The 24,006-nt window shown below is 40.8% G+C and overlaps 1 protein-coding gene and 1 long non-coding RNA gene across 7 annotated transcripts in view; both read right to left on the bottom strand.

Moving 5' to 3' along the window:
• Cadm1 (cell adhesion molecule 1) overlaps positions 1-24,006 on the bottom strand; it is a 323,512-nt gene that overhangs the window by 134,514 nt on the left and 164,992 nt on the right. The gene's annotated exons all lie outside the window — the stretch shown is intronic.
• LOC121133444 lies at positions 3,065-14,385 on the bottom strand. The gene is made up of 2 exons (XR_005870284.1): positions 13,416-14,385; positions 3,065-3,314 (listed from the first exon to the last, which is right to left on the bottom strand). It is a non-coding gene; the product is annotated as an uncharacterized LOC121133444 (long non-coding RNA).

Genomic DNA, 24,006 nt, shown 5'->3' with positions numbered 1-24,006 from the left:
CCAGAGAACCACAGATAGAGATGACAGTGTAAGATAGTTCTCTGTTGCCTGTCACTAGTGGCTAGCTCATCCACAAGGTCTAGCACATGACCCTCTAGGGCAAGTGTCTTCCAGGACAGCCTCAGACAAACACCAGCGCTGCTTCAGTAGACTACAGATTTATAAACTCAGGCAGGGCAACAGCAGGAGCCCTTCCCTGGGTTCTCACTCTCCACTGTCTGGTAAACTGTGAGTGAGGATTATGTGGGTGGACACTGGAGGGAAGAAGAAGGGTGAAGAACCACTAAATAGTTACCTTAATGAGCTCAGGTTCCTATTATACCTCAGCACAGACACATTTTCTTCTTATCCCCAGGAAATTATTTCTACTACGAATATAAAAAGTTCCCTCACACACAAAATAATTGCCCCAGCCCTCAAAATTCAAAGGACATGCTTCAGTGTAATTAATGGAAGTGAGCAGTGCTGATTTCTAAGGAACACAGCAAGGTAGACAAATGAGCCCTTCCAGTGGGGTCTATACTAGGGTTATATGCATGGGTGTAGCAAGTGTTCCTTCTCTGTTCATTTATGAACAATTTACCATAAGTGCATCCCAGGTACTATGCTGGGTGCCACAGACACAGTCATAAACAGAGTGCACATCATTCTTGGGCTCAGAAGCTCTGACAATGGGAATTCCTGGAGCCACCTTTCCTGACAGACATTACACCAGTGGAAGACAAACAGCAACAAAAACACCCACCACGACATCACCCACAGACGTGCCAGGAGAAGTAACGACAGACAGATGATTCCAGCTCATAGGCAAAGTGGCCATACCCAAACAAATAGCTTCCAAGGCTAAATCAATTCTGACTCTGACATATTGGCATCTAGAACAAATGGTCACTTTGAGCAAGAACTTGTTTAGTAAATTAGGGGAGGGAGTTCATGAAATGTTGAAAATTCCAGCCAAGCCATTGGGATGTAAATTGTGATCGGATTCCGAGCTGACACGTTAAACAGTTTAATTTAGGTACAGCTCTCAGCAGTGTTGGGCATATGCGAAAGAAACAGATGCCTTGAATCATTTCAAAGTACATTCCTGTCAGAAATGTCCTTTGTGACACTGAAATCAATTTCCTACGCCTTTACTAACTGTTCTTCCAAAAGAAAAGAGGAAAAAGGCGGAGGGGGAAAAAGGACTCTTTTAATCAAATGTCTTCCCACTGAGGCAAAATTAAACCCAAACCTATTAAACAGCACAAATTTATGTTCAATTTTTATAATTAGTGTTGCTGTGACAGATAGGACCACAATAGGAAGGATTGGGACACAATGCATGTATGTTGTGGAGAACTATCAAAAGTCCTTGATTTGTTCTGAGGAAATGAGGGAAGTCAGGCAAGTGCGGTTCTGGGTGGAAGCTATGGTCCAGTCAGGTCCAGAGGACAGTGAGTAGATTCTCAGTCACCTACCTCAAGTTTGAGGGTGTTTACCCCGCTCTGCTGTGTGGAAGACACCTCTACAGCTGCTGTGGAAATTCAACCAAATACAAACCTCACATGCTAGTTAAAAAAATAAATAAATCAAAATGCCACCAAATATGACAGGAATGAAAACACAGACTATCTAAATCCTGCAGTTGTCATATCTTTCCTAAAGGGGGATAAAGTCCCCATGTTCTCTATCTGAGCAACACCAATTCAAAACACAATGGTATTTTCCTTTCCTATTGAGAGTTTTGACTCACCACAAAATCCCATACACCTGAACACACACACACACACACACACACACACACACGCACGCACGCACGCACGCACGCACACACGCGCGCGTGAGAAAGAGACAGAGACAGAGAGACAGAGAGTACTATTTGCTCCTGGCTGAGCGAGTGCATGTGCCTCCCTCCCAATTACCCTTGCAGTTTTACTATGAAGACATTCCAGGATCAGGTTCTTCTGAAACTCAGGTATTCTCTGAAGTCCCTAGAAAGTTATATTCTCTGGCAACCCATATGAGTTCGCCAGCCATGGCCATGCCTGATATGGTTTCTTCTTCCAAGTAGACATTGTCTTTTATTAGAATAAGATAATAGTTTTAAAGCTTAGAATGGGAAGTTTGCTACATTATGTAGCTTTTAGGGACAAGTAGCTGACTTATGTACTATTGTCAGGTGATATAGTGACTCATCTATGGCCACAGAGACAGAGAGTTCATTTTGAGAAAGTGGGTGACTCTGTAGGGAAGGAAGGTCATAGATATCAGGACAATGCTACTGGGGCACTTCAGCCTGCTGGAACTTTTCAATTCCTGTTTGACTATTGAAGAGTCTGAGGACAGGAAGAGGCAGAGGTCTGGGACACAGGGTGTAAAATTCTGAGGCACAATCCCCACCCCTTGCATAGCCTCTGTTCTTACTAAAGCCAAGAGGATACAGAGGCACTAAGTGCACTCACCACACAAGGACTGATACCTAGCATGAGAAGCAACAAGCTCATCCTTGACCTGTGCCAACACCGCAGTCAAGCTGTGCTTCCAGCCCTAGGCAGGGGCTTGTTAGCACCAGTGAAATGTGCTTCCTGGAGAGGGTGGTGTACATAGTGTATACATACTTGTGTGTGCTAGTGTGTGCAGAAGAGGAGGGCAGAACAAGATTTTAGGTGTCCTGTTCTCTCTAACTCTGTAGTTAGGCTGGTGGCCAGCAGGTCGCAGAGTTCCCCCACATCCTATGATTACAGGTTACTATGCTCAGTCTTCTACCCGTGTTCTAAGGGATTTGAACTTAGGTCCTCATGGTTGTAGAGCAAGGGCTTTTATCCAGGGAGCCATCTCCTCAGCCCTACTAGCATCTTTCGGGAAACAGTAAGAAGGACGCCACGGCAACACAAAGTGGAAGCAATGCTACATGCTACTCTGACTTTAGTCAACACAAGCTAATGAGCGGCAAATCACGAACAACTCCGTGTAAAACCACAGTGTGTGCATATTATGAAATTACCCCACCAAAGATTGCTTAAGCAAATTTACAATAAAAACATCAAAACACCAAGGAAGTGGAATGAATATGAATACGAAGTACACTTAAACACCTGACTTTAAGGGAGAGGGAAAAAAAATCCTCAACCTTAAACAATAACTTTTCCTAGAGTACAGGGTAAAGAGGCGTCAGCAGCCAGCCTGCCCTTCTTCACCTATCAGTATCGTATTTATACAGGAAGGTAAGCCCAAACAGGAAACTGATCATCAACTGCCCCCACAGTCATGAAGATGGCATGCAGAATTCCATCCAAGGCACTCTTCAAGTGGTGGATATGAATGCACAACACCTGGAGATGAACAAGAAAAATTTCATTGGGGCCTGCGAGTCTCTAACGAGCAGTTTTATACTGGCCTATAAGCTAATAAGAGCAGTTATAAACTGTGAACAACCAATGCCGACGAGGAGGCGCATCTATCACCTTAACATGCCTAAAAAGTGGAGAGAGCTCACCCATGTGCTCCCAGCGGTTTCCATTAGAATGTTAATTGTTCATACCAAAGAAAAGGAGACATAAGGAATGGCTTTTACCATCATGTGTTAAGTTTATTTTTGTTCTTCTGACCAGTTCCCAAGGGGCAGGAGGCTAATGACTGCTCTTCATCATCAACTGCAAAGGATATTTACATCCATCCTGTAACCATGACAGCTGTGTCACTAATTCCCTAACTGCCTCCACCACACGAACCAATCATCTGGCATGAAGCTGCAAGATGGAGTGCCCTGCAGTCATTATTCACCAAGCACTTTCATTAACAAACTGCCCTTAATTACAGTGGTAATTGCAAAATTATTTCATAGCAGCAATTATTTTTCTCAGCCAATCCAGGCTATGTAAGTAGGACAGTGCCTATGAAGATGGCACAAGGCCAAGCAATCTATGACCAAAGATATGTTTTAATTGTATGACCAACTTAGCTTCAAAATACTGCTTCAGAGGGCTTTGAAATTATATTACACAGCCTATTATAACACACACACACACACACACACACACAGAGAGAGAGAGAGAGAGAGAGAGAGAGAAAGCTAACCGTCCCTATTCTTTACATGAAAGCAAAATGCATTCATAGCATTCACATTAAAGTACTCAAACCAATGCTATTGTTTTGCAAAGAAAAAATAATGAGTTTCTGGCTCTCAACCTATTCTCTGAGAACTGCTGAACAAACCAACCCATCCATTAGAAGGATGGTTCCCCTCATCCTTTCCTTCTACTTAAGAATCCTTTGTTCCTTCATGCCTTCATATGTGCACTTTTTTTTTTGTTTTGTTTTTTGTTTTTTGTTTTTTGAGACAGGGTTTCTCTGTACTGTTTTGGAGGCTGTCCTGGAACTCACTCTGTAGACCAGGCTGGCTTCGAACTCACATAGATTCGTCTGCCTCTGCCTCCTGAGTGTTGTGATTAAAGGCGTGTGCCACCAATGCCAGGCCTTCATATGTATACATTTAGATACTCAGCTATGAGAGAGTGCTAGTCTACCTACTTACAGGTCTAAGAAACAAAATCATAAGAAGTTTCCAAAAACCACAACTAAATATTCCAAATTATAGGAGGAAAAAAATCTGCACTTTATTGTTCCTGTTTCAACTTGAAAATTCATAAAAATTTACCCTGAGGATAGAACTAGAGCCACAAGGCCTTACTTGGAGAACAGTCAGTTTTCAATGAGGTACAGAGTACACAGACATGTTGCATTGGGGGCGGGTGTTGCTAGAAAAGTGGCTTAATTAAGATAAAACTTTAATACCACAGTGAGATGATAGCAAGGCATGGAGGCAGCTTCTGCTTAAATAGTGAACACATAAAAAGGAACAGAATGGGAAGACACCATGGGCAGAACTATTCGTACATATGAGTTTATGATTGCCAAGTACAGAAATGTGATAAGCACGTATTCCAAGATGGTTCTGAGGTTCCCCATCTTGTAGGGGCAGGCAAGTGTGGAGCGAGGAAACGTAATACAGCTGAATGCTTCAAGTTTTAAATATCTACACAACATTTATCTAGAGCTACTGGAGAAGTAGAAAGAAATAGGAATAATTAACATTTACTGCTTACTTATAACATGCCTGGCATTGTGCTAAACACATTAGATGCATTAAATCCAATGACAACCACAAACAACAGGATCCTGAATTAGATCTTGTTTTTATGACCATTTTGAGAGACAAGAAAGCTGAGGTACAATGAGATTAAATTGCCTAAGGTCACTATGGAGGAGAATACTAGCTGCCTAGCAAATATCTCTTCTCTCTTGCATTCTTGGAAACAGAGCACCTCTCTTTAACATGACCCCAGTAAAGACAGAACTTCCCACCTTCTTGACATCTGGGTGTTGACTCTGGTCTCTGTACGCACTAATGTGCACATGTGTACATATATGCACATCCTTCCCACCTTCCTGACATCTGGGTATTGATTTCTGGTCTCTATGAGCACTCACATGCATACATATATGCACGGATATATACAGGCATGCAAAGAAAAAAATCACTATGGGAGGGCTCCTTTACAGACATGAGGAATTCCTAAATGACATAGTAAGTATTTAGCATGTTGGCATCTGAACACAAACTGCTGAGTCAAAATCCTTTGTTCTTCTTGCACAAGAGTTCAGCTGCTCAGAATAGATCAAGGCCCGAGACCAGATTTGTCAGCTATTGGTTAAATCACAATTCTCCTCTAAGGCAAAAATAATGTGAAGCAGATCACTATTAAAGGGAAAGGTGATCATGGAGGATTAGCATAATATCAGTTCTAGGAAAAAATTCCGGTATCATCCTAAAATTATCAGGCATAATTTTTTTTTCGGTTTTACGAGACAGGGTTTCTCTGTATTGTTTTGGAGCTTGTAGGTCCAGCCCGGCCTCGAACTCACAGAGATCCGCCTGCCTCTGCCTCCTGAGTGCTGGGATTAAAGGCGTGCGCCACCACTGCCTGGCTATCAGGCATAATTTTAAGTTAGTTACTGATACCTGCCACCCATTTGTGTTTAACAGAGTCATAGGAGTGGCAAAGCATCCATACATGGTAAGTGAGAAGCAGTCTAGTCCCTCTGTCTGTTTTAATTAGAAGGAGATCCAGTTCTGTAAATGATTTTGCAATAAAGTCTGTTCCCACATAAAAATAATTTTAACTTCTCTCCCCCTAGATTTTAATAATTTGTGGGTTGAAGTCAGTTATTATTTTGTATTTCCTCTGCTGAAAGGTATGTGTGCACATATTTCCCTTTATTACATGCTGGTAAATTCTAAGTAAAGGTTAACTGTCTTTTATTATGACGAAAAATGCAAAAATTACTGTTTACACCTTCAGCTTTATCTTAAATGCTCGAGTATCCTGTGGTATACTTTCGAGAGAAAGGCTTCATTCAGCTAAACATGAAAGTTGAGTTGCCAAATAGGTTTTCTGCAAGGACGATGGAGGCGTGTGTTCTGTGGCTGACAACATTCTTAAAAGTCAGAGGATGAGTTTCTTTATAGAATCTCAGGGGAATTATTTTCAACATAAAATGTGGGCTTTGACCAAAGAGAAACTGCATGCTCTGATTAAAGTATTATTTTTGAAGTTCATGATTTAACTAGGATTCCAATCTAGTCTCCGTAAGATGAGACAAATGGATTATTCTGTCTAAAGTAACTATTGCTATATTCTAGAAGATCCACATAGTTCATGCTTTTAACAACATTACAGCAAGTAAGTGAATGTATTTTATTTTGATGATTTCATATATTGCATTAATGAGAAAAAACTGAGGCATATTATCTTAGGATCTAAAATATTGTGCAATTATAAGTTTTATGCCAGCTTTCAAGTAATTCAGTTTTTCAAAGATAGTAAAGGGGAAAGAGTTTGAACTAGACGAATAGCATCTCCCTTAACAATGAAAGTGGTTCTACTTAACAATTGAATTTCCCTCCTGGAAGGCTGCATGATCAGTGGAAAGAAAGTGCTGGATTCATTCCATATTCCCTTCACTTATGCATGCTTTTAACACCATCAGAGTAAACATTCTAGCAGTAAGCACATAGTACCAGGGGAAAATGTCTACCATAGGACACTTCTTGGCCCTCAGTAGTGACTAAAAGCAAACATAATAAAACAATCTGACATAAAATCAGTGCTTCTCTGTCTAGCCAATCTTCTCTCAGCACTTTAAAACATGCAAATCATATTCCAATGCATTCTTAATGCCTGCCCCAGATTACACAAAACAACACCAGGGTAATGAAAACCTTCATATACTTTATTTGTAAATATTGGAATGGATGAATGGTAATATGCTACAACCATACAGCTAGCGCTTCCTCCTCCTAATATTATAGTTCAGTTCATAGCTAATTCTAGAATTTTCTGTAGTGTCCAGGTCCTCCAAGGTCTTCTGTTGGCACCACTGCCATGTGTCCATCTTCCTAGCAGATTTGTCACTGTGATGTGACATTCTAGGCACAGCATACCACAGGGTAGAGCGCTGCTTAAGGGAACCAGAGGAACACAATCATCACACACAAATGCACCATCTGCTGTGTCTTGCTGCTTAATTAAACTAAAACTGGTAGGTTCTTAATTCTCACAGCTCATAAAGACAAAGGTCACAACAGAGCAATAGTGTCACACAGCATCCACATAGTGTACAGTTGCTGAAGTGTTCTGCCAACATCATTCAAAAGAAGAAAAAAAGAAAGCCCTTCCCCCTCCATCCCACTGACGTCAAAGGACAACATGATTCCATCAGGCTGACATCAGATCAATTGACAAGACAGCTGCGCCATCAAAATGAGTGACTAGAAGGACAGAGGTTCGATTCCTGGCCATTATTCTTCACATCTATTCCTCAGCACTTACCAAGAAATTCCTCGCACACTGACAAGAATTCTTATGAATTCATCCATCTATCCATTCATCCATCCTCCAGTTGTTTACCAAGCATTATGTGTAGCATTTTGGGGTGGTAAGAAGATGCATTTGACAAAGTCAGACAAGCACAGCTGTAAGTGACTTCACTGTCTATAGCTTTATAGTTCAGTGGTTTCTTGAATGTGCTAGAAATAGCTAGGTTTGCAGGGCCCTGTAATTGTCACTACTACCTAAGTTATGAACATTGCCTCCATTCCCAAACAATTTCACATCCATGAGGAGCAGTCAGTCTCAGAACTCTTCCCCACCTTGGCAACCAGTGAATTACTCTCTGAATCTGTAACTTTGCCTTTCCTGGAAATTTCAAATAAATGGAACGGGATGCTTTCTTGGGCTTCTCTCATTTAGCATGTTTTCAAGGCTCATCCATGATGCAGTGTGCACTGTTTTTAAAGACTGCATAATATTCCCCTGGGTGGATATGCCACATATTACATATCTATTTGTCAAGTAATGTGCATTTGGATTGCTTTTGGGCTTTGGGATTATGAGTAATGCTGCTGTACACACTCTAGCATGCTCCTCATGAAGATGGGTTTTGATTCTCAGCTGGAAGTGACACTGCTGAATCTTTTGATAACTGTTTTTAATACTTTGAAGAACTGCTAAGTTGTTTCCAAAGTGGTTGCACCATGTTATATCATTATCAGCAATGTATAAACTTGCTAGTCCTTCCACACCCTTACCTGCACTTATTATCTTTTCAAAATGGTAGCCTTCCCAGTGGATCATGAAGTGTTTCTCACTACTGTTTTGATTTGCATTCCTCTAGTGACTATGACATCAAGCAAAATTTATGTGTGTTCCATCTGTGTATCATCATAGGAGATGTATTAAATGTGTATTTTTAGAAACCTTTAGTCAGTTATGTGTTATATGAAATACTATATTCAAAATCTTTTTAGCTCCCATGTGTGACTTTCCCATCAAATAACATGTTTTCTTATCTGCAAATTCCTTTTGGTGTTTAAATAGAAACACAATGTCTAAAACCAGAAAAATGTTGAAATTCCACAGTATATTTTAACATGGGGGTTGGTGGGAAATTTTTCATTTGACTAGAAAGCTCTCTCTAGCTATAGGGCCATTACGTAAATCTGTTAGAAGCCAACTAGTAAGGGTTTCTAAAGAAGACACATGACTTAGAAAATATGAATTATGGGAAACTCAAGAGGGTGAAGTAACATAAAAGCAAAACATAAATTCAGTTTTAAATAAGGACATTTAAGAAATGTTACAGAGGTAAAGAAACAGGCTTGAGACTTACTTGAATTTCCGGTGGAAAGTGTGAAAGATAACTAGGAGTTATTCCCCAGAACCCTGAATGGACCATGATGTCATTTGTCCAGAAGGCGGGGTTGGGATTGGGCTAGAAATAGCATGAAGGTGGGCAGGTTACATGACAGTGGCTTGCATTGTGGACAGATGGGGAAAATAGGTACTCAATGTGTTTGGGTCTGGGGAGGATGGCTGTGTGGTACTGTGGGACAGAGGAGGTAAGGCCACCCAAAGAACCCAGCAGGGTGCAGGTAAGAGTTCAGGCCTGGGTCTGGGTTAACGGAGCTGGTGGGAAAAGGAGCACTGCAGTCATTCATTCAGCAAGGATAAACCCTACCTTCTTAACTCCTTTCAAGCCAAAGCCCTCCAGCTGGGAACAATGGAGAGCTTAATTCAGTGATACAGTTATGAAAGACTGATGAATGAAAATAATTGATCCTCATTATCTCTTCAACACCTTTAATGCAGTGGTAACAAAGATCACCTGTCTTCCCTTGGCAGTCTCTGAACTGAATCAAGCATCCTGAACTTCCTTGACTACAGAGGTTTTGTTTTAACTTCTCAACCTTTCTTTCCAATGAAAACAAGTAGACACAAACAACAACTAAATAATGGTCTGAATGCCACTCCATTCACAAGAAACTAAGGTAAAACAATCAAGTCAGCAGATCTTTTAGGCTACCCACTCTGGCTCCAATCTATAACCCTGTAGCAATTATGGGTGAGGAATCTTCTGCCAAAACAGCTAGTACAAATGTAACCTTTCTCCCCACAGACCATAGCATCCTCCCACGGCCAGGAAGAAGCTCGATAAACACTATATGCTTAACAAGTGATCAAAGTTATATAAATACTAAATGTGAGGAATGACCAATGGGAGAACCTGGGGCTTCTGTGAGAAGCTGAGGGTACCGCGCTTCCTGTTTCCTGTAGGTGGCGCCAAACTCCTTGAAGAAAGGGAGAACCAAAGTGAAAGTCTGTTGAAATGTCTGTCTACACCGAAACCCTGGAGAACCTGCTTGTGAGTTGGCAGTCTCTCTCCCAAAGCAGCTCTTCTTCACTATGTTGGCAAGCTCTGGGTCTCAGAAATGATTCACCTGCCCTGCGTTATTTATGAGCCGCCCTTTCCCTCTGAGTGCCCAGCCCCGCATTACAGGATGACTAGCTCCACCGCGGAGCTCAACTGTGTTGGGAAAATGGAAGGTTCTTTACAGGAGCTATTAAAAAGATTGGCAAAGGTAAAGAATGCTTTAAAGCCATTAGGATCCCGTGCGTTAAGTTCTAGTGAAGAAATGTCACAAGGCTGCTATTTAAAGCCACCAGCTAGAAACGAGTATCCACAGGTAATCAGCAATAAGTTGCTTCAGTATGCTCTTGATCTGCCAGGCTTGTCAGTGGATCCCCAGGTATGCACTTCCCGGACATAGCCAGGGCTGGGGCATTGGTCCTCACCATTATGAAGTGGTGGGCAGTTCCTAGGGGTGGGGTGGCAGTAGGGAGGAGTAAAGAGGCTTCTTCAAGCTGGTAATAAAAGATGCTGTGTGCAGGGTGTGTCTCTGAGGGCTCTACAGCCAAGCAGGAACTGGGCTATTTCATCCCAGGTTTTCACTTGCATTCTCTAGATCCGATTTTTACAACAAACAAACACTTTCCTCCAACCTCCTAAAATTCTTTAACAGCAGCCGCCAAAACCAACTTGTACTCTGCACAATTATATAAGACCGAGCAGTGTACTGTTCTCATTTTTGAAGCTTTGTTTTAAGTTCGCTCATTAATCTTTCAGTCTTTTCCCATCTCTGCCTGACTATAACTGCCCTGAATTTATCCAAGCCTGCAGTATGCCAGGCTCACTGGTGTCTAAATCACCAGGAGCTGAATACACATTCGACTCAGGGGACTCTACATTTCCATCAGAAAGAACCAATCACAGCTTAGGATAGGTAAACCTCTTTTTAATTGTATTCTATGATACTAACAGGCATTCATTACACATGGACCTTAAAACAAGATTTGCTCTTGGCTGCTCATAATTGTATTTCTACAGCAGTTTAAACCATTGGCACCTGCAATTGCTAGCAGGCCTAAGCTACGAATTTCTATTATCCCAGTTTCAAGGGTTACATTTAAAATAAAACTCAGAGGGGCAAAACATTACATACACACATATTTACACAAATTAAATACTATGCACAAGTCAATACCTTCTGCACACAAAACTACATTAAACTCAATTAGCCCTAAGCAAAACCACAGGAAACAGGTTTCTGGTGAACCCGGGGTGCTCTTCCCTCTACTAGAGAATATAAAAGCAGCCAGACTATGGAGTTCTGCACAAGTGTCAATAAAGGCTTTTAAAAAATCATTATCAATACTGATTTCCTAATTAATTAGTGTATATAAAATTAGCATAGACCAATCCAATTCAAGGAATTTATATACACATGACCCCTGACTTCTGAGTGTAAAAGAAGAAGTGCTCTTTAAGCACACAGAGGTCAGCCAGAGTTTTCCAGAAAAACATATTTCTAGCCCTGGGCCACAAAAGAGCCACCAAACTAAAGTACAATGTCCTTCTTGTTATGGTTTCCTTCTTGATTATGGCCAAAATTAAATTATACAAATATTTCACTAAATATCTTCTCAAACCTTATAAATATTAATATGAGCTCAATCTCCTATGTGCCCGGCATTTAAAAATCCATTTAAAAATCTTGGAAACTAATTTAAGATTTCCATCTAGAATACAAATTAGCAAGTCCTCCTCCTAGCTCTGTTTCGCTCAGTACCCATATCTGCACATTTAGTACTGAATGTCAGTTGGTAGCACTTAGAGACCATGAATATTAAAACCACGCATGGCCTGCTAACATATTAGAGCAGGGCAAGCGTTGAGTTTGTCATAAGCTGAGTTTGCAGTGAACAAACTACTGCCTCTACATCACCACAGCCTTTTTGTTAATTCCCCGGTTGTGCAAAGCAGACACAGAGGGTGGAATTTTACTGCTAAATAGACAATCTGGGGGGATTGCAAAAATTAAACTCTGTTTTAAAAACCCACCACCATGTAATACCACTTGGCTATTTGTCTTCGAGTATTTACTTGAGGACTCTATCTGAACAATGTCAGCTATTGCTAAACGAGTAAGTGCTAAGGCAACTTTACACACAAATGTGGTATTTTATATACATGCTCTTATTTGCACACCACCTTTGCACTACCTTGTGTATATATTGTACACATGAATACTTATCTTTACATATACACTACCCCACATCAAATGATGTGCCTTGCAAGGGCATTATCTCTCTGGAGGTTAGGACTTACTTGAGCTAACAAGCACATTTTAGAATGCTAAGAGCCTTTCCTTCAACCTCCTTTCTCTCGAACTTTATTATTCTGCCATCATTCTGATACCTGCTGGATACTCCTCATCCTATAGGGGGTAAGGACCCAAGAAATACTTACTTTTCATGTGCATGAGAAAAAAAAAACATTTTACATGCAAGTCTTGTTTGTGCAAGCATTTGCTCATCTAGAAGACTAAATAAAGGTATGTTCTGATTAAAATACATGAGATTATTTTATTTTACTTAATCAAAAAAAAAGGTACATTGGGAATCATGTATGAAGCACATGGGAAACCAACTGAATTACTGTGTAAAACACGGCTTCTTCATCCCCAACTGCCTGGTACAGAAAGGAGAGTATGGTTGGTATTGAGTTCAGGACCCAAGTTCAAAATGAAGCACACTACTGCCTTCTAGGCTCATGAGACCAGCCTTGCTGTCTTCATGTGTAAAATGAGGCAAAAAGTGGTGGTACCCCTTCACAGATCACTGAGGAGATCAAATAAAAGGATGCTCACAGGGCGCTGGGCACAGGGAGTGCTCATAGATGCTGCTTGCTATCAGTCTCTGGGGTGACATTTTATTAAAACATCTTGATCATGTTTCATTAGACGGCTCTGCAGTTCTTTGTCTCTCTATTAAGAATTGTCTTAAACTTGGTAAATTTTTTTAACTCAATTTTCTGCCATTGGCTCCACAGCTCTCCAAATCACGCTAAATTATTCTCCTGTTTTCCTAGACTTTGAGAGATTCAGATTCTTTTTGAAAATGATATACTAAGCCCACCCTTTTGAGCTGATTCTTCCAGCTGCTTAATCATTTCTATTGACCTCTGCTTCTTACCAGATTAGCCAAATCTCTCTGATAGGAAGACACCCAGGATAACAATCGGAACAAACCTCTTAAAAGCCTAAAAACTAGAACTTGTTGAAATCCCTTCTACTTTATGCCTTTCATCACCTTTAAGTTCCATGCCACATCCCATTGTGACATTTCATTAGTGTCTTACATCACAACAGATGTTCTATCCAGATTTCAGACTAATCTCTCTTTCTCCTTCTCCCTCTTTCTCATAACTAGGAAGAAATGGTACAACTAGTTACAAAATTGTTTGTGGATAAAATAACATGTCCCTGGCATATAGCTAGTTAAGTTTTATAAGTCATCATTAATTCATTCAATGGATAATTTAACATCTATTATGTATCACAATAAGTAGGGCTCACATGGTTTTGTAAAAATATATTTTATGCTCTAAACTCTGGTTCCTGACAATAGTGTCTGAAATGAATGTTGTGATTTTAAGGGTTAATTAATTATTACTTGGCTATGTAGGACTCATATCTACAAATCTAATCTCTTTTGGGAGAGAAATTCTAACTGTACTAAAAAAGGCCCTATGGTATTCCATATATTTTGGGATATGCTAATGAGATATAAACATGGGTCTGCACATAATGAAGGGAAGGGAATGTGGAAGTATTTTGTTTCTCTTCAGCTGAGTGGGACCTGGGTTTTGTATTTGGTTCTGCTTTTTCTACTGAGTTTTATATTCATTCAGTTTATAATGCATGAGTTACACAAACTTTCAAGTACTATGTCTACCTGCAATAAAACCCCCTAAAAAAAATCACAATGGAAGACTCACAATTCAGTCCATTTACTTTCCCTTCACTGTCTCTGCCAGTTTCTAATTTAAAAATACCAATGGAATATTTTTCAGTGTTAAACTATAATTTGAAATTCTGCCTGGCATGGGGTGGGATTTGTTGTGGAATATTATTTTACCTGGGCAAAGATTTGTTATATTTGTTTGTGCTGCAGAATATTACTTTAACTGTGTAATGTATGTTACTTTTGTTTATGCTGTATTTGTTTAATTATAAAAAGATGTTTTGCATTTGTTTCACCTTGCCTGCCTAACTCACATGATTAGTCTAATAAAAAGCTGAATGGCCAATAGCTAGGCAGGAGAAATGGTAGGCGGGGCTAGCAGGCAGAGAATAAATAGGAGAGAAAATCAAGAAGATGCTCATGAGAAGGAGAGAATGAGGGCATGCCTGGGGCAAGGAGACAGGAAGATGCAAGACAGACAGACATAGGGAAGCAGTGAAAATAAAATATACAGAAGTAAAAAAGTAATTAGCCCCGAGGCAAAAGGTAGATAAAGAGAAACAGGTTTATCAAGTTAAAAGAGCTAGAAACATGCCTAAGCTAGACCTAGTCTGTGTCATGATTGGGAGCTGATTGGTGACCCAAAAGAAAAAGTCTGGTACAGGGATTCATCTTTCAGTACCTGAGGTCAGGTCCCTCCCATCTGAAAGCGGAATCACAGTTGCTCCCAATCACATCAGCACTGGATCTGTGCCTCCAGTTGCTCATGTGTCCTGGGCATCTCTTCCTCGTGTTTACTCTTTTCACTGTCTTTTGTTTACAAAGATAGTTATTGAGTTACTTTAATTTGTGTCTCAGGATACCCCTTGTCAGTCCTCAGTAGACACAACCTCCTTTAGATATCTGCAGGAGATCACAAGCCTGAGCTGTTCCGTTCACTTCTTAAGTTAAACCTGTTTAAAAAGACTGTGCTACATCTTCTCATCTGGTCTTGAAGCTATAGGATTCTGTTTTAATCATTCATCTATAATACAGGGTTTTGCTTCCTTTTTTTTTTTCATACTGCAGTTTGGCTCATTGACCTTGGTCTTCAGTGTGTACCATACTTGAAGACTACTTCCCAGCAACACAATTTGGTTAAGGAGTTCAATGGTGCTTACTGTGAGTGAGCTACCATTCTTAGGATGGGGGAGGAAACTGGAAGGACTTGCCTCCAAATCCTACTTTTCCCACCATCATTGAGTCATGGAGTTTACCCTGCACTGGAGACTGATAAAGAGGTTCTTGCAGATGTCCTAGTGTCTAAAGCAAAACTAAAGCCTGGCTAGCACCAGGCTCACATTCCAGTCCTGAACTTCCGAACAAGTAAGACCTGCCTGGGGGAACGGAATCAGTAGAATAACAGCTCTCTGCTGCACACCATGCAGAAACTAAGGTCATCAAAGAAAGATCAGGTTAGTCATTTCCCAAGTCAACTGACACCATCGATGGCATTGGAGATAAAGGAAAAGCAGGCTAGAACAAGGAGAGCAGGATTCCTTGACTAGAGGCAGAAGTAGAAGAATGGTGGAGATGAGGTTGCTGAATCAGGAAAGTGCAATCTGATTCACCATAAAGAAGAATGAGACAGTTTCTTCCAGAAACCAGCATGGGTTCCTCACTGTGGTTACTTCTGGGGATTTGTTGCCTTTTCAGATAATTTCATGGGTATTTTGAGGAAGATGTTGTTCATTGCACTTCCTCTCACTCCGCTATATTCTTGGAAGTCAGTGGTTCAATCTCAAATGAAACTTCTGACTAACGTTATGTTCAGTTATTTGTGCTCTCCAAACAATAAGTATTTTTAGGCAAAGATTTTCTAGCCTCTCCAACTAAACAAAAGAGCCTCCTACACAAAACCACATATTTCCATTCAGAAAGCCCTGCAGGCAGATCTGTGAAGCTTGCCATCATAAGACTCATTTAATTTTAAATTAAATTAAGGGCCCAAAAGGTAAGCACATTGTTCAGGTTATTCCAACTAATGTCCTAAACTTACAATTTCAATGATTCTTCATCCAACTGATGACTCCTACTGTAATAAAGAATTCATGAACCATGGAAACAACTGACAAAAATAAAATAAATAAATATCACTCACTGCTTCGAGAGAAAAGCATCCACTTAGCCTACTCCCAAACCCGCAAAGGGTGAATGTCTAGGGGAAGTTTTTTGTCAAGGTTTTTATCAAGTCTGTAACTATAAAGGGGTAAAAATGGGCACTAAGGGTGACTTTCCATTAAAAACAAGCTAGGTTGGGATGGTCCCAAACTTCTGAGGACTCCAGCTGACATTCACAAGTGTGCACATAGGCAGTGCTCCTGGGATGCAGATGTAACTAAGATGAAATATAAGCCTTAAGTTTTCCAAGGTTCCTTTCTCCCAAGTGAACAGGGACGAATCTGACAAATTCCCTTATTCAACACATTTATTGATCCAATTGCCCTAGTTTTTGTGAAGTTTTCTAACAATGTTCAGTTGACTTCAAAGCAGCAGGAGGAAAACAGCAGAGAAAGTACCTGTTTGGAAATTCTCAAAGAACACCGTGCAAAGAGAGGTGGGAGGCAAGCACACCACTGTAGGATGCTGGGATACCTCTGAAGAGACTGGCCCACCTCATGCCTCCCTCATCTTCCCACACTGGAAAACAAGGGCAGACTAGGGAATGAAAGGAAGTTTCTAGAGAAACACAGAGAAAGGGGCAGGTGTAGAAGGCTGCTTCACAAAGAGGCTAATAGAGTTTGAAATGCTGAGAGTGGAGCAGATCTATTAGGGGTGGCATGTGTGTGCACAGCTGAAGTGGAATAAAGATGAAGGTCATTTGAGATGAGGGAGTCAGAGAACTAGGCTGTAAGTACTAGAAAAGCCATTAAAGGGATTGTGACACATCTTCTGGGTTCTGCAGGACTCATGGACAGGGTGAGACTACTTGGAAGCAAGCATGGCTCCATTTTTATTGCTAGGGAAGGAAAATGGGTAGTGGGAATACTCAACATCCTGGCTCCTCAAGGCTCATGTAGGCATTGGGGACATGTCACTGAAGAGGACATTAGTACTCCAACACTTCTTTCTGCCATCCCTCCCAGCCATGATGCTCTGTGCAAAGGAACAGTGGACTGACACTTCTGAACTGTAAGCCAATTAAGCTTTTCCTCCTTAAAGTTTGTCTCAGCCATTGTGTCACAACAATGTAAAGCAAATCCATAAACTTGGTTGTCAGTTTCCAAAACTAAGAATGAGAGCAAACACAGATGTTCCAGGAAAGAATGAACACTAATTTCATCCTTTGCTTGCTGCCTCATCGATTTGCTGGTAGACTATGGTTACTTATTTAAGAATAATTAAGTAAAAGCAAATGAGAAATAAAAATGAGATAAGCTGAGAGTAAATAATGAGGGCCATGACTGGGAGATAATCCACAGTTTCCAATTCAGAAATAATAGAAGAGGAGGTAGCATTCCCTAGTCACTTGGGAATCTCCCTGTTCTCCTCTCAGGTCACCATTTGTGGTCAAACCATGCCTGATGTCTGAGTGTCTTATCCTCCTTACTCTATGTACCATAAGTAATGTCAGCTCTACTTCACCAAGCCCTCATCTCACCGTTCCCACTGGCTTACTGGCCTATTCTCTCTGGATGTCCCATCAGCTCTTCCCAACCAATACCACTGCAACTCAATTTACAATCTTCCTTCTCCTCTGCTGCTGTTCACATGGTCACTCACACTAGAAAGTCACCTTTTAAAATCTAGTTTGCCTTCCCTTTCTCTCTTTCCCCAACACTGATGGACAAATGCCAATGATTTTGCTACTTTGCAAATCCATTCCTTTTCTTCCATTTTGATCTCTACCCTAAGGCCCTCAGTTTGCTTCCTAAATGGTTCTTTGGGCTCTAAAATACCCTCTGCACCACTACTAGCTCCACCCCTCCTAAACAGCAGCCACATAAACTCACTTCCTCACTGAAAATTTCCCATGGCTCTCAGGGCCTACTGGGATCTCTGCAAGCTCTGAGTGACAATGTGTTAAGAGAAAGAAAGCCTGCCATGGGCCTCACAAAATCAAGGGGAGGATCCAATACAGAGGTATGGAGAGGCACCATCAAAACTACAAAACATTAGCCAATGACTCTTACCCTGTATGAAGCCACAGTCTTCCTTGAGAGTCTGATGAAAGCTTTGATGCTCTATCAAAGGCATAAATGTTTACCTTTACCTACAGGTAAAATCTGCCAGCCAATGTCAGGGCATCTCTGGGTGGGTGCTCAAAGACAATCTAGATTAAAACCCTTGCTTTGGTATGGGTACTCTCACATGGGTATACAGAATTGCAGTATCATCTCAACAGCATTTCCAACCTCACAAACAAGCAATCGGCTCTCCCGTGGGCAGTCTGATTATTCACACAGATGTCTGAAATATTCATCAGCAGGGTCACTGGGCACATAGTGAAGATAGGCAGAAAATTAGTACAGTAGTTAGCATACAGACTTACAGTCATTTCGTCTGAGTGCAGCTGTCCTGACGCACGACTGTTTGAAAAGAACAGGTTATTTTGAAAACAATCAGATGAATTGAGTGAAAAAACTGGCCAGTGGGCCTTCATTCTAACTGAATGGAAATGCAGCGAGGTTCCTTCCTTTTCACGTAGCTCAATGATGCAAACACAGACACGCTGAAGCCATTCCATAGCATAAAAGCTCGTTATTCATGAGCCTGCTTCTTGCAGCTGCATCTCTCATGGCTTGGCTTAGCCTCATTTGTCTGCATGTCTTTCTACAGGTCTGTGCCCACACACACTACATGTTTCAGTTCTCAAGGAAGAAGGCAGAGAGCCACGTTGACTTTATGTAAGGCACATCATACAGAACTGCAGAGGCATGGTCTTTAAGGACAACACATTTCAAACTCTTCACTAGAGAACAACCATAAAGTCCATATCATACAGCCCTTTTATAAAGTTGGTATCATTACCAGTGACTGACCATAAGCCAAAAATAGGTGACAGTGACTGAACATCACTTAAGTGAAACACCACACATCTTGGTGTGTCAAACAGTAAGGGAACCAACATAGAGTAGAATCTCTGTACTAGCAAATGTACAACCACATCATAAGACATGATCATCATTAGTCTGCAAACAATGTGAGTACTTTAAGCATTTTGTTGTTTTTACTTGCCTTCTAAACATTAACATTTTGGCACATTGTACCTTAAGACATAACCCTTGGACATCTGAGTCAATGTCTTTCTTTTCTCTTGACAAATTTCCAGCAAGCAGTTTCAGAATTATCCCCATAACTTCAAGCAGAGCTTTTTCAGAAAATACATGCACGTCCCTATTCTGTCAGCAGATGGCAATCTCATGCACTGGTAGGCTATAACAATCATAAATCTAATTGTACTACATTAGAGGTGTGGCTCACACATCACACATCATCTTTAAATTTATAGTTAATTGAGAACCCCAAAGAACTTTGTTTACTTGGGCTAAGCATACAGACTAACATCACATTAGAAATCAAAACAAGAAATTGATTCTTATTAATCCAATTAAGATATAACAAATCCATTACATGCCATCAAAGACATTTTATCACAAACAACTACATTTTCCAAAGGGGGGAATATTAGTGAAAGGAAGTTTTGGCAAGTCCCTTTAATGTTTGGTTTACTAGACGACACATCGGTTCTCATGTTTGCCTCTTCAGCTGTTGTAATGAGCTATTTGTGTTCAGCAACATAAAAAGCACCCAGTCAGCCAGTGATGGGCACTGATCCTACACAGAACTCAGCAACTGTTAGTTTCTGATGGATAGACAGGCAGGCCGTAGCACCTGAAGCCATGGCAAAGAACTTTCCCTGCTGTCACATGAAGTTATGCCTATGAATCTCTTACCTCCCTGGGAATTTTTAGCATCACACTGCGGTCATTTATAAACTGGCCATTCACTGGGCTACACAACACTTCCCTAGGTCAGCCTGCTCCACTCCTCAGCATCAGGGCAATCAGTTGTACTACTATGGCCACAATCTCAGCAGCCATCCCCAAGTCTCAGGAAATCTACCAAGTTCACAGTGGTAGATGCAGTTTTTCAATAATTCTTGTTTTCCATTCAAAGAGTGAATTTTGCCACTGGAGCACATATTGTCCATGGTTTCCTGAGAAATGACAGGCTCACTTTATTTACCGAAGTATCTACCTAATACACAAACCTTTATAACCATAGTATGTTTATTATTGGGGGGGTGCTCCTTGAAATCCAGAGTTAGTTCAGTTTATAACTTGAACTCATCAGCACCCTCCCCAGACAACTGTATCTACCACTGGGTTCTACCCTTCTTGAAATTGTTGTGTGTATTAATTAGAAAAAGAGGACATGAAGTGGGGGAATAGGAAGGATGGAGTAGATTTCAGGAGTATGAATGAAATGTAGGAAATTGAGAATTAACAGACAATTCTATTAAATAAAAAATGAAGATAAAAATACGAATGTGTTAAAATAGATATATTCATATATGTATTCATAAGAAACAAAACAGAAAGTCGGGAAATAGAAGATTTCTGTTCTAGCCCAATGTATATATTCACAATTTAATTCTTTTATAAAGATTCCTAGGCCTCACAGACAGAATCAGGAGCTCTGTCATTTCACAGTAGTGAAGCTAAAAATAAGTACGGAATGTTCTTCCAACTTCTTAGAGAAGTGCAGCATCAGTGAGCATTTACACGACATCTCAATACAGAAAAAAAGTAAAAGTGAATTGAAGTTATTCTATCTGCTTGACGTGTACTCTGTCACAGTTATTCCTAGTAACCATTCATTAAACACTCTCTAGATCTTTGAATGTTTAAAGGCTTCACACACACCCTACATCTAATTTCTTTCACACTTGCACTTTTTGAAGGTGCCATCTTGTAGTAACATTGGCACCATTTTATAGAAGAGAAAGCCGAGGTTCCGGGGATTGTTTTGTCCACTAACACAACCAGTAAGAAGCTTAGTGTAACAAGCATGTATAACCTTGACTGACTCCAGAGACGACTTCCTAATTCCTGCCTCTTCTCAAGAGGTTCCTGGGGCCAGGAGTTCAGATTCATAACTGCAGGTAGCTCCCAGATGTTCTCTAGTTTCTTAGTATCCCAAGAATTGGAGGTTGTATAATCCGTTCTTGGTGCCTGGATTTGCAGACATGCTGTGGACACTGTCTCACAGAAACACACATTTGCTTCTTACAACTGTTAGGTTCCTAGCTTACCAACCTGCTGTTCAACTATCTATGGGCACCGATCTTTTCCAGCATACCCAGACTGCTTTTTCTCTGAATATACCAGTTCCTCTTCCTCTACCACACAGAATACACTCCTTCTCTGTGAGAACTAAGATGCAGCCTTTTCCATGTCTAGAGACCCGCTGTCCAGGGTTAGAGTCCCTGGGCTCTTCACAAACATTCCTTCTCAATGACATTTAGCTCTTCCCATGTATTTCTTGAGTCATCTGAACTAAAATTATCCTTTCCTTTTCACTCTTTGCAATTCTCACAGTTTCTACCACTATCCTCTATATAAACTAGAGACACACAAATGTTGTGGAATTAACACACCATAGAGTAGTGATAATGATGCCAGTGTGATAATGGTTTATTAAAAATCCACTTCTCGGGGGAACGCAGATAAAAATGTTATGAGAGGGTCACACTGCTGCTCCTGGTCATAAATCACCTTCAAAATGACCAGGAAAAAACAATTACCAGCTCTGCAGTGAAGTAGACTTTCAGTAATGCTTTGAGGAGATTGGGAAGCTAAGCATAAAGCTACGGCATACAATCAGCCTGGAGGACAGTGTAATAGCTTAGGTTCTAAAACACCAGTCTTCAAGACTGTCTTTCCTTAGGAGATGGATGAATGAATGAATGAATGAATGAATGAATGAATTGGGACAAAGCTCACAATCTACTAATATCCAGGAGGAGAAGAACAATGCCACCAGTGTCATAAATGCAAGTGTATGCAACAGTACTGTGTGCTAGACACTAGTGCAAGCACTTCACATATATCAGTTTCTTGGGTGTTCACAAAAACTTGACCAAGTAGGGACCATTATCAACTGTATTGTATAGGCGAGAAAATGAAATGACAGAAAGGCTCGAGTAATTGGCCTAAAGTAACTTACACAGCTAGGAGAGGGCAGAGCTAATCACAGTATAATTGAAGCTCTCTAACCCTCTGCCTAACACTCATGCTCTTGCCTCCTGTTTTGGAGACACTGTCATTTGGAAGAAGACCGAAAAACTCACTGCCATCTAGATCCCACTAGTGTCCTTGCACTTACTGTCTCTCTAAAGAAGATTTTAAGTCCTTGGGCCCAATATGTGTCCAAGTATCTATCATAATCACTTAAGCCTGCTAATGGCTCCCCACAACCCATGTAGAAGGCAGGCTGTGGTCAAGCCACTGGCCATGCTTGGTTCCATAATGGCGCTCAGCACCCTAGTCTAGTCAATTTCATGGCTCTAGTCTCCTTGAGCACAAGGTGACTGTACCATAACACTGTTTCCTCTCCAATATCCATGCATTTCTCCCGCTATAAAAACACGAGGAAGCAGGAGACAGAAAGTACTTTAAGAAACACACAGCATAGCATAATGCTTCTACTTTAAGGAGTTTTGTTCCAACTTTCTTTTTAAGTATCTAAAGATGTTGTCACTTTAAAATGGAATCAAAGCGAATCAGTTTTCAAAGTGCTTTTCTCATACTTGCTCCACAGTGGCCACTCTTGACCTTTGCCTCTTCACTAATCTTACCATAGAATTCAAAATTTCACTTTAGCATATGTCCCAGTATTCAATGATGTATGGCCATACACACAGCTATCTAATAACAGGATACAGTAATTAAAAGAAAGGATATTAACTCCAAAGTCCACCTTCCAGTAGGGTGGCATTCAGCAAGCATCTTCACTAGCAGTTAAAAAGAACAAATTTCCCTTCAATGTGTATTGAAGGTTTTACCAGATCTCAGACAAGAGCCCTGTCAATTCTCTACCTATCAAGCCCAACTGAGATTCATAATATTTTACTTAGAAAGAGGTAGTAGATAAAATATTGATTCTTCAGGGCATTCTAAATTGTATTCTTGTTTCCAGTAAGATGGTGAAGTAGCTGGATCACAGTAAAATCAGTCTCTTGCTGGGTGGTGGTGGCACACACCTTTACTCCCAGCACTCAGAAGGCAAAGGCAGAGGAATCTGAATTCAAGGCCAGCCTGGCATACAGAGTGAGTTCCAAGACAGCCAAGGCTACACAGGGAAACCCAGTCTCAAATAACAAAACAAACAAACCAACAAACAAATCCCCCCAAAACCCAAAGCAAAATGAAAACATAAAATCAGTCTCTATGCCAAGTCTGCTCCCCTATCCCAGAGGTCAATACCCCCAGGCTGTAAATAGGGCTTCCAAATTATGGAGCTACCCTAACTGCATCCAGGACACCGGATATAGACATCTCTGGTTCCTTCGAAGCCACTCCACTGAGTCTCTTTTTGTTTGTTTGTTTTTCGAGCCAGGGTTTCCTGTGAAACTTTGTAGAACAGTCTGGCCTTGAACCCATAGAGATCCTTCTGCCTCTGGCTCCCGAGTGCTGGGATTAAAGGCATGAGCTACCACCACCCAACCACTGAGTCTTGCTTCTTCAAAGACTTAAAACTGCTCTTGACCCAATAAGATAAGATTCAAATCTGCACATGCCTAAAGTGTTCACTTAATGAAAACAAGACTGAGCAA

The sequence above is a fragment of the Mesocricetus auratus genome, unplaced genomic scaffold (assembly GCF_017639785.1).
Source record: "Mesocricetus auratus isolate SY011 unplaced genomic scaffold, BCM_Maur_2.0 Super-Scaffold_100022, whole genome shotgun sequence".
NCBI classification, from domain to species: domain Eukaryota; kingdom Metazoa; phylum Chordata; class Mammalia; order Rodentia; family Cricetidae; genus Mesocricetus; species Mesocricetus auratus.
This window is presented reverse-complemented; position numbering and strand designations above follow the sequence as displayed.